This window comes from Caloenas nicobarica, chromosome 8 (assembly GCF_036013445.1).
Source record: "Caloenas nicobarica isolate bCalNic1 chromosome 8, bCalNic1.hap1, whole genome shotgun sequence".
Lineage (NCBI taxonomy): Eukaryota > Metazoa > Chordata > Aves > Columbiformes > Columbidae > Caloenas > Caloenas nicobarica.
In genome coordinates, this window is record NC_088252.1 from 7,660,255 (window position 1) to 7,670,962 (window position 10,708).

At 44.7% G+C, this 10,708-nt stretch overlaps 1 protein-coding gene across 1 annotated transcript in view; it reads right to left on the reverse strand.

The window, feature by feature from the left end:
• The window catches only part of CAB39 (calcium binding protein 39), a 43,502-nt gene extending 35,995 nt beyond the window's left edge, over positions 1-7,507 (reverse strand). The window contains exon 1 of the mRNA XM_065639924.1: positions 7,412-7,507. The gene's annotated coding sequence lies outside the window, so the exon portion shown is untranslated. The remainder of the gene's footprint in view (positions 1-7,411) is intronic.
• Between the last annotated feature and the right edge of the window lie 3,201 nt (positions 7,508-10,708).

A 10,708-nucleotide genomic window follows, 5' to 3' on the forward strand; every position in this document is an offset into this window, starting at 1 on the left:
TATACGTAAGTTCCCAAACAAGAACGAAAGTTCATTAAATGAAGTTCATTTCTCTTGAAGACAGATAACAATGTATATACACAGGTAGGAAGGAATAACTACAACTACCAGCCAGAAAGCTGGGGGGCTGGAGACTGTTTTTTTCCAAGTTAAAGGAAAGAAGAAAACCGACGCACAATTCTTTCGCAGAATTTAAAACTTCGATACATTCCTAAGTTTGTTTTCATGCACAAATATCCTGAAGTTTTTGAGACTTATTTAGAAAATATTCCATTAACCTGAAACAACAAGGCTCTTTTGGATCTAAGGATGTTAATCCCCTCACCATAGCCCATGGGTGAGGAGGAACACGAGTCACACTGCACAGCCACACCAGGACTGGCCAAAATGCTGTGAATGGATGCAGCTCCTCACAGAAAAACTGTCTACTCCAGCTCCACCCTATTACAGAGTTTAAAATATTGCTCAATGTCAATTATAGATGTAAAACGGAACTATGTTAGTCAATGCTGATGAGTCAATGTACTGCTTTTCTTGGAGATTAAAAATCACATCCAGAACAGCACTTGTTTAGAAAAATTAGAATATTTTAAAGAAGCTTTTTTTGTCAATTATTATCCATGAAGTTCATTGAAAAAGACTGCTTATCGTGGTCACTGGAGACAGTGTTCGCTTGCAGACCATATTTTCAGACAAGCTGAATTTCTCATGTTCAAGTAGCAAGGCCCTCAAGTCCAACAACCAACTCTTTGAGATTTAAGGTTTTCTAATTATCTTGACTATTTTCGTTTCTTAATTACACTTTAAGAGAAGTCTTTGTTCATTCCACTGACATACTATGCTAGGCTAAAAAAAAAATCATAATTTTCCACAGAAGCTGTTCCGTATTGATTTTAAAGTTGGAAAGCATGCAACCAGGCAGGGGGCAGCAAAACCAGGTCCCTCAGTCAAGACTCTTAAGCACTGCCCTGGCCAGCTGAATTTCATCCCAAATCTTCCTTTCTCATTAGGCAACACATAACCCAAGTGTCTAATATGTGGTCTTTATTTAAGTATCTGTCCCCTTTTGGGAGCCCAAAATGAGACTCTGAAGCTAACATCTAATACCAAGGCAGCAGTTCAGGTCTCTGAATGACAAATGCCACTGCAAATACACTGTAACAGCACAGATGGTCTCCAACTGCCCCTGTAGAAAATCAAAAGCCTCCTGCAACTGAATCTCACATCACCAACGGATGCCACTGGAATAAAAGCTTTGGAAGTGTAAGCTCTCAAGTGCTCCACCAGACAACACAATGTCAAGCACTTGAACACAGGTGAAAATTCCCTGTCTCCTGAAAAAAAGGAGGAGAATCATCATGCTGCTGAAAACCGGTGTGAACTGTACTTTCATGAGTATCTGCGAACCAATGAAAAACTCACAAGAATCTGGATCCTCCTGTCTTCAGGGAACGGAGTTTTATGCAACAAATCAGAAGACCAAATACTACATTGCAACTAAACAAGTACATGCCAAGGATGGCCCTTCACTGAGCACTCTCTTGTGCACTGACTGAAGAAAGTTCCTGCCGAACAAAACCCGAAAACAAACTCATAACCTAACTTTTTGTACCAAGTCAGTATAAGCAAAGTGAGGTTATCAAAATTTCTTAACTTTTGAAATATTAACTTCACTTTTTCAAGATTTTTCTAATCTAGTACTGAGCACATACAAAGCCTTTATCAAGAACCGTGCCTCAGCCCTTTCCCCTACAAGGTGCCTCTTTAAATTCCCCTGTAAAGTTTCTCCATCACATCCAATCTCCAGTCAGAAGAAGCTTGGGACTTGAATAGCAGGTGTTACAGGTTAGAAGAACGATGCCTTCGTAAACTGTGTGGGAGTGACTTCTCAGTGCTCACGTGTGTTACACTCCGCAAGTGTCTGTGAGGGCTTACTGAGGTAGAATAAAATTCCCATTTTATTTTCTAAAAATCTTACTTCTCTGTGAACAAACTTTGCTTTTGCTCTTTCTTTGTCTAGACACAATGTTCAACAAAGTCAAAATGGTATATGCTGTTTAATTTTATAAATTGTTAAAATACCTCAGGCAAAAATACCTTTTGACATATATTAAAAGGAGTATGATCTGCCAAGGCAGTAAAGTGCATACTTTACATGTAATAGTCAAAGTAATAGATAATGACGCAAGTAACTTTTGCCTCATTTCTACAACTGTAGCAAAAACTCCTGAAACTGCTTACCCAGGGGAAGAAACCAGAGACTCCACTGCAGCAGGATGCTCTGAATGTGTGCTATCAGCACGCACATCTACCCCACCATACAAGGTGTTACTGATAATTCAGTGGTTACAGATTTTGTTTTTTTAAAGCAACCTCCTCAGCAGATGAGCTGGGAAGCTGGCATGGCTCTGAATAAATATTTGGAGGAAAAAAAAAAAATCATCCATGGTAAGCCTCCCAGGTGAGCTCTTGGCCAGGGGAGTAAAGAGAAAAAAGCAATAGTGAAAGTCGCAGTCGGCTTCTGCCTGGCAAGATCTGAAGTGGCACCAGCCATGAGGGCTGGACGGTGAGACACAGGGCCCTTCCACAGCTGTCTCTTCAAAAGGCTTTCTTTGGATTTCTACGCACCAGCATGTTTTACTTAAAACTCAGTAAATAAAACCATAACAACTTTTCAGAAGGGTATTTCTTCAGATGTCAACTGTCTGCCTGGGCACGTCTACCAGCCAGAAAAAAGTACGTGTTCCACATTTCCGGGACTGCTTCTCAATTTTTTCATTACATGTTTTTAGCACAGATAACTTCAAAGGAGATAAGACATTTTGCACACATGAAGGACTGAACATAAGTACTTCTCTCACAATCACACGTATTCAACTCCCTGAAAAGCTGACATATTAATTTATAGCCAAGTTTTATTTTAGCTATTTTAAGTGTCAAGTTTCAAATCTTGTAGGGTTTGTAGTTAAACATTTAGTTACATTCCTTTAGTAAGAAAAATGAACTTGTTATCAATACAAATTGATTAAAAAATACACAATGGGATAAGGATCAAAAGCAGCACACAGCAATTTTCCACTGATGCAGCCATTTCACTGTGAAACACTTGACAGTGTATCTCAACACTTTAAAATAACTCAAGTAGTAACTCTGAAATAATTTCAGCCGAAGATGTTTCTGAACTTAGAAAAACACGCTATACAAATATTACAGTTCTGTACTAAGTATAACTTATAAATTTTTGAACTGTCTTGATATATTTATCTTTTTAGCCATGAATTCCCCAAGTGTTCAAAAGGGATGAAAGAATTAGAAAGCAAACGGATCTTAAGAAATGAACTGGGCATTTTACTAGAAGTAGCACATTTCTAATAAACAGAAAAATTAGCTACAACATTCAGCGACTTCCCCCATAATTTTATGCCCCTGTAGACAGGCTTAAAAATTTGCTTCCTTTTAGCGTACTTGAAGTCCACAGTCAGGAACTTCTTATAGTGCCTTTTGACTATTTGAAGCATTACTGAGCATACTCAAAAGAAGCCAGTTAGAGAGCAAATTGCAGTTGTTTGTTTAAACCTAAGAAATTTACTTTCTAAATTAATGTTGCCTGGAAAAAACAAAAAACCAAAAAAAAACCACCACCACAGGCCATGAAGGCTGCTGAGGAACAACCACAGCTTTTCCTGTAAATACACAGCATTTTGGCTGCTTCCAGTTTGGCTCAATCCTGAATTCGATCCTTTATAAAGACTATTTGAATAGGGACAAATGAACGTGCCATTTTATTGTGAGGTGGAATAACAAAAGCATATAAATCTGTACAGGCTCAAGAAAGACCAAACTCACATGACACCGGTTTGAGCCCCAGGTACCCCTGAAGTGTACATTTAAAAGCTTAGCTCAAGTCTGTTAAAATAATTCAAGACAGCATCATCTTCTAATTTAACCTTTGTGTTTGCACTTGGAGGGTGGGGAAGGATCTCAGTGTAAAGTTCCACCTTCTAACTGAAGACATTCCATTTCCTTCTGGCTCACACCTCTCCCAGCTTGTGGCGCGAGAAGTCAGACACTGAGAGCCCGGACAGAAGGGAATGAGAGCTGAACTGCCAAACAATTCCGACTAATACACACCCTAAATTAGGCAACAAATTGGGGAAGTAACATTTTAAAAGTTCTTGTCCTGTTAGAACAGCACAGTTTGGGGCACTAATAGCAAAAACAATTTTTCATTTTGCTTGAGGTATATCGACAGCTACAAAAATACACAGTTACAGTGAACACTACATCTTAGGATCGCTGAACAACTAAAAAGGTTTTTGTCCAACGTGATTAATATCTGGCTTCAACATGCAGTTAAGAAGAAGTGGTAAAAGTGCACATAGGCCACAATTTCTTTACCAGAAACTTCAAAATTTACAAGATTTCAACTGTACAATGTATAAAATATGATATTTTAAATTAAACTCCTATTTTTGCTTTGCACATTATTCACATAAAATAACTGCAGGCTGTTGTGGTACTATTAATTTTGAAGGAGCAGATGAGTCAAATTTTATTTTTGATAGAAAGCTGCAAGATGCCTCCAATTAGACAAGGGTAATCATACTTTAATAGCTGCTCTTGTAATTAAACCATGTTATAAAGTGTCATAAGTACAGAAAGCAGGGCCAGAAGGAAATTCAAAAGGTCACCCAGGCTCCTTTCTGCTCCCTGCTTCAAACCAGCATCAACTATTACTAAGCTATTCCAAAACTCTACATGCAACACAAAAAAAGACATTTTAACAAGTGTCTAGAGCATGCTACAGAGATTATAACCACTTTCACGAAGATTTTACACAAACATTAAGGCAACATCTCATTTAAAAAAATCTGCAAAAACTAAATAGAGAATTGACTCAGAAGTGAGGACACTGGACAGCAATTCCAGCATCCATAAAAATGCCGTAATAACCTAGAGAGCGCAGCATGTACAGCGCAACAGTAAGGTTTCATTTGCCAACCATCCACTAATTAATAAGAGACTAATGTATTAGCTTCTATGATAGAACGCAAAATATATACCATTCCCCCCTGAATAAATGTTTCATAAAAGCAATCAGGGAATTCCAAGAGGTGGAGTTTTCTTAATATTATCACACCCCACTGGGAATACACATTTGTCTGCACTTGATAATACCCAGAGAGCATAATTATCTCTCAAAGACATATTGCCACAAAGTATTACTTAACTGGCACTTTTATTTAGAATTCATATTTGTAAAGATAGATGTATGTATACAAATAAAGGAGACTGTTTTATAATTCTCCATCTATAAATATGCACTAAATACCTACAGAACACACGAAAGTTTCAGAACTCTGTGTCAAAGTAAATAAGAGAATGCAATTAACCTGAAAAAAATCAATGCTATCAGTATTTAGAAATATTTGGCAGCATGTTAGTCCATACAAACAAACTTACATTACAAGATCTTACTCAGCTCGCTCCCAATACCAGAAGACACAATCTCCTCTCGTACTAAGGTACTTTCTTTGTCTGACCAAGGAAAAGACCCCACCAACACGTATATCACACGACCATTGAGATTACAGTTTAAACACAATTTAAGCCCAGTGTCTACTACCTGGCTGACTCAATAGTTTCTCATGTCACAAGACAACCATGCAACTAATTGTAAAATACAACAGCAATACAGCAGCAAGTCCACAACAGCCAGAACCCTACCAAGACACAGAACCATAAGGCATCATGCCATTCTTACAGATCAGATAAACTGCCAATTTGCACAGCACAACTGAAAAAAACCATCAAGTTATTTCTGACCCCAAAACAGGTACCGTGCTTACTCTAATCCACAGAATGTTTCTTGGCCTTTTTTTCCCCTCTGCAGTTAAAGGAATGTGTCACATCAACAGGTATTAGGTAACAGGTATTAACTAAAGGTACGTGACGTTTTAAATAGTAAAAATCTATTTTTTAAAAGTTTAGATGCCACCACACAAGCTCAGGATGTTAAATTTCCTCTGACAGTATATGATTTCATGAGCTCTTCACGTTATAAAGGAAGACACATTTCCTGGTGATGAACTATGCTGCTGAAAGGAAAACACAGGGCCTTGAATTAGAGTTTCTAACAAGTAAGTTTAAAAAAGAGACACACAAGAAAAACTTGACAACATTTTGACACTAATCAAATTTCATTTCTGGTCTACATTTAAACTGTTGTTCCCAGCATTGTTACTCGCCTCACTGAAACTAACTAGCCTAGGTCATGTAATTTAATCTTTGACTCATCATGCAAATTAAATCACACCATTCTCATAAGACAGCATATAGGTTTTAAATAAATCTTACGCACCTAGATGATCACTAACCAAAAATTACATTTTCATAAAATTCTAATACAAAAAAACACCTGAATACATCCTAGTTTCAATACTAGTAGTATACAGTATGCTGAATTGTAGGAAAAAACAATGAAAAAACTTTTTTCTCTTATGGAACACAGAGACCATGCTGTGTTAGCTTTCTATTGGGTAGTCTGCAAAAAAAAAATCAAGATCTTAACAGTCCTCACATACAGTTATTTCTACACAGAGGCCTATTAGGACTATGACCATAAGTAACAATTGTAGGAAGAAGCCTTAAGACCTGGACATCGAGAGGACTGCGCTAAGTAGTGCCTCCTCCGCACCTCCAACCAACTCGTGTAATAAAGGACATAACAAAGAAGAGATTCTAGCTGGGTGCTTTCCCGGCCACCAGGCTCCCCCTGCCCGCCCACCCGCGCTCCCCTGCCCGGGACGGAGCCTCCCCCGCTGCCCGGCCCGGGAGCTGCGGCTCCGCTCCTGCAGGCTGAGGTTAAACCCGGCGCAGTTGTGCACGTTAATTCGGTCCCCGGGTACAGCGTTTGAGGAACTCGGGGATAAAAGGCGCTGCCGCACCAGCCTAAACCAGACACCGCTCCGCACCTTCCCCTTCCAGTGCCTCCGGCTCCTACGTACAAACACACCGACACCCCCCGGCCCGAAGGGCACAGACCCCCCGGTGCAGTCAGCGCCCGGCGGGACCTGCCCCGCTCCGCCGGCCGCCAGCGAGCCCCGCGGCGGCAGCGCCGCCTCCCAGGCCAATCTGCCCGGCAGGACTCGGCCGGTCCCTTCCAGCACCGGCTGCCGCCGAGCGGAGAGCCGGGGCCGGAGAGCGGCGGGCACCGGCCGGACCAGGCCGCAGGGCACGGCCGGGCCCTGCCCCGAGCGGCCGCCCCGCACGCACCGGCCGCGGCGCCGCCGCCCGACCCGGCCCGGCCCGGCCCCGCGGCGGACAATGCGCGCCGGGCCCTCCGGCCTTCGCCCTCCTCACCTCCCGCACCGCCCGCCGCCGGCCTCCCCCTGCCCCGCCGCCTCGGTACCTCGGTGCGGAGCGCGGCCTGGCGTCTCCTCGGCGGCGTGTCCGGCGGGGCCTGCCCCTGGCGGCCCGACCGGCCCGGCTCCGGCGGCTGGCGGCGCGGCTCCGGCGGCTGCAGGCAGAGGCGCGGCGCGGCCCCGGCTCGCCCGGCCCCCTCCCCCCCCCCCGCCCCGCGCTCTGCTGCGTCGCAGCGGCCCTTCCCTCGCCCGGCGGCGGAGCGCGGCGGCGGCGGCAGCGGGCGGCGGAGCGCGCTGTCGCTTCCGCCCGCCGCCGCGAGCCAGCGCCCCCTGCCGGCGCGGAGGGCCGAGGGCGGCACCCGGGCAGCGGGCGGGAGAGGGAGCGGAGGCGTTTTGGAGCCCCGTGTGCGCCCCCCGTGTGCGCCCCCCGTGTGCGCCCCCCGTGAGCCCCGTGTGCGCCCCGGTGGGTGCGCTGGGGCCGCGGGGAAACCCGCTGTGCGGCAGCCCTGCGGCGAGGTGCAGGGGACCTCCCCCGCCGTCGCCCCCGGGAGGGGCCGTTGGTGCCTGAGCACCCCGCCCCAGCGGCTATGTATTATTAATTATTTTTTATTGTTATTAATTATTATTTACTTTTAATTTTTATTAAACTGTTTTATTATTTAGTTGTTGTCTATTCCTTTTTATTCTTTTTAATTATTTAGTTGATATCTATTTCTTTATTATTTTATATGTATTATTTCTTATTATTTATTAGCATTATTACCCCTCTCCTCATTGCCTTAAGCTGCTGCAGGCCGTTTGCACCCTCTGCACTGTCAGAAAACCGTTTTCCTGTGTCATGACGCAGGCTCGTGACGTAGCGTTGTGCCTTGGGCTTGGACTTCAGCTGGCCCCGCCGTCAGGTTGCCAGTGAATTATAGTCCAAAGGTTTTCTGCTGGTTCCCATCGCAGCGTCAAAGGGGTTTGGGCTGTTTCTGTGTCCCTGGCAGGTAATATCCATATATTATTCTCGCCGTGACAAATGCAGATTAGCCCAAGTCGAAAAAAACCCACAAGTCTCCAAACATAGATCAAGTTGAAATTGTCCATTACTGCAGTATAATACACAACGTGATTTTAAAGCGGAAAAATATATTTTTATGGAACAGGTCATGAATTTCTTACAAGCTATAAGGTGAAACGTCGCACCCCCGGGTTTGATGCATTATTGCTGTGCAGCGTGGGACTTGCTGGCCTGATTTCCTGAAATGTCCTTAAGCTGCTCACGCTCTGCTGCACTGTACAGCTCCAGCTGACAGCTTCTACCCAACTTCTTTTTAATGACGTGCCTCCACATCCCTTTCCTGCACTTCCCCGTCACATCACTGGGAAGAGTTTGGGTCGGGCTTCTCAATGCTGTATTTTTTTCCTGCAGCAGCGTGTTGCTGCTCTGAACTTCACGTGCTGTGGTTGGCTTGTCTGCTGGACAAAAAAGCAAGTGGGGATGGGTGGGCAAAGCTGCTCCTGCGCCTCATGGGCTCCCACGGGGACACTGTGCTGGACGTGGCAGCTTGTGCTGGGGGCCTGGGCAGCGAGGCAGGGGCGGGCTGGAGCTCCTCTGTTCTGGACTGTACTCACAGCCAAGCGAGCTCATATTGCACAGAGTGAGAATTTAATCTAGCCAAAGTGAGGGGACAGGGTGGGTGAAAAGCAACTTCTGTAGCAACACCTGAATTAGTGCAATGGGGTTTGCATAGGGTGCTGGACCTAACTGTACGCTCCCCTGGGGATTGCAGGGTCTCTCCTGTTCCCCCGTGCCCGGCAGGCATTCCCTTCCTTCCAGCTGGAAGTTTACCAAATTAAAAAAAAAAAAATCAAACATAAGCAAAAATAGGCTTCATACCCACACAACAAATACCGTCCTCAGCTGTCCAAGAAAACGCAGTGGCCTGGTATTACATTTTTGGATATATACCCCGTGTACTCTGCGCTAGCTGTGTCTTCCAGCAGCCTGGCAGCAAACTCCAGTATTTCACAGTTCAACTTCTCACCTCTGTGAGACAGATTTTCATTCCTGGACCCTTTGCACATCATCCACCTGCAGCATCCCATTGGCTTTCCTGCTCCGAGTCTCCTTGTTCTCCTCCAGTTCCCACCCTGACGGCTCCCTGCACTTGGCTTATCTCCCCCAAATAAATACTTGCTCTTATATCAAGATACAAGAGCTGAAGCAGCTCTGGAGCTGGGGCAGGCAGGGGGGCACGCTGCCTGCACAGGGTGGCAGGACGTGGGGAACAGCTTGCCAAGCTTGCCTGGGCCCACGGTGTGCAGTCAGCAAAACGTTGGCAGTTCATATATCCTGCTCGTGAGCTGGGAATAGTTGTTTTCAAAGCCAACATGGAAAGGGTGTGTATGTCTGAGTTCATACTGTTAACCTGTAATTATGCTAAAAACATTCAAGTTTAAACAGATAGTGTTCAGGGTACTGACTAGAGAGAAGGAGGAATTAAAGGCATGCACTAATACAGGGATTCAACACCAGCTCTTGGAAAAAAAGACACTACCGCTTTACAAATGATCGTTGGAAAAAAGATCACGCAAGTAACGGGTTTGGTGCAATTACCATCCCTGTGCAGTATACTGCAGGGAAATCCCTGAGCAGAGAGCACATGATTTTTCTAAGCTCTTAGAAGCAGGAATTAAATTCAACATGTGAGAGAGCTCTCAGTACACTAGCAATTCACTAATTCACAGCCGTGACTGAGACATTCATTGTGAATTAATTAATTCTTTCAAATTAGGAAGCAAGTAAACATGATTGAAATACAAGTTACTTCACTGGGGGAAAAAATATAGATAGAAAGGCAAGGACTTGGGTGCTTTGCTCAGGAGGGACAAATAGTTGAATGGGATCCTTGGGCTTTTTGCTGCTGGTCTGGGGTCCCAGGGAGCTCTGCAACTCAGGTTCAGCTCCTCTAATCACCACCCTACACAAACCAATGGTGAAAATGGGGAAAAATACTATGCTACCCTATGAAATTTATCCTCCTTGAAGCAGCTCTATTTTTCTCACCTCTTTTCTTCCTTTGACTGTACCTTGTGCAGAGCCGCTGTGCCCTGGACGGGATGTGGGTCCTGCACGGCAGCGGCTCTAGGACCAGCCTCCTCGGCTCTCCTTGAGGCTAAGGGCAGGAGGAGACAGGGAGGCTGCTGACACCACCAAAACTGACAAAACTGCCTCTCAAATACGATTTCAAAATGGGTCCCCAGCAGCTCCCGAGGTCTCTCTCCCAACCTATCCCCAGGGATCAAGGTTTATTTCTTAATCCCTCTGCTGCACCCTCCTCTTCCTCAGTACTTCACAC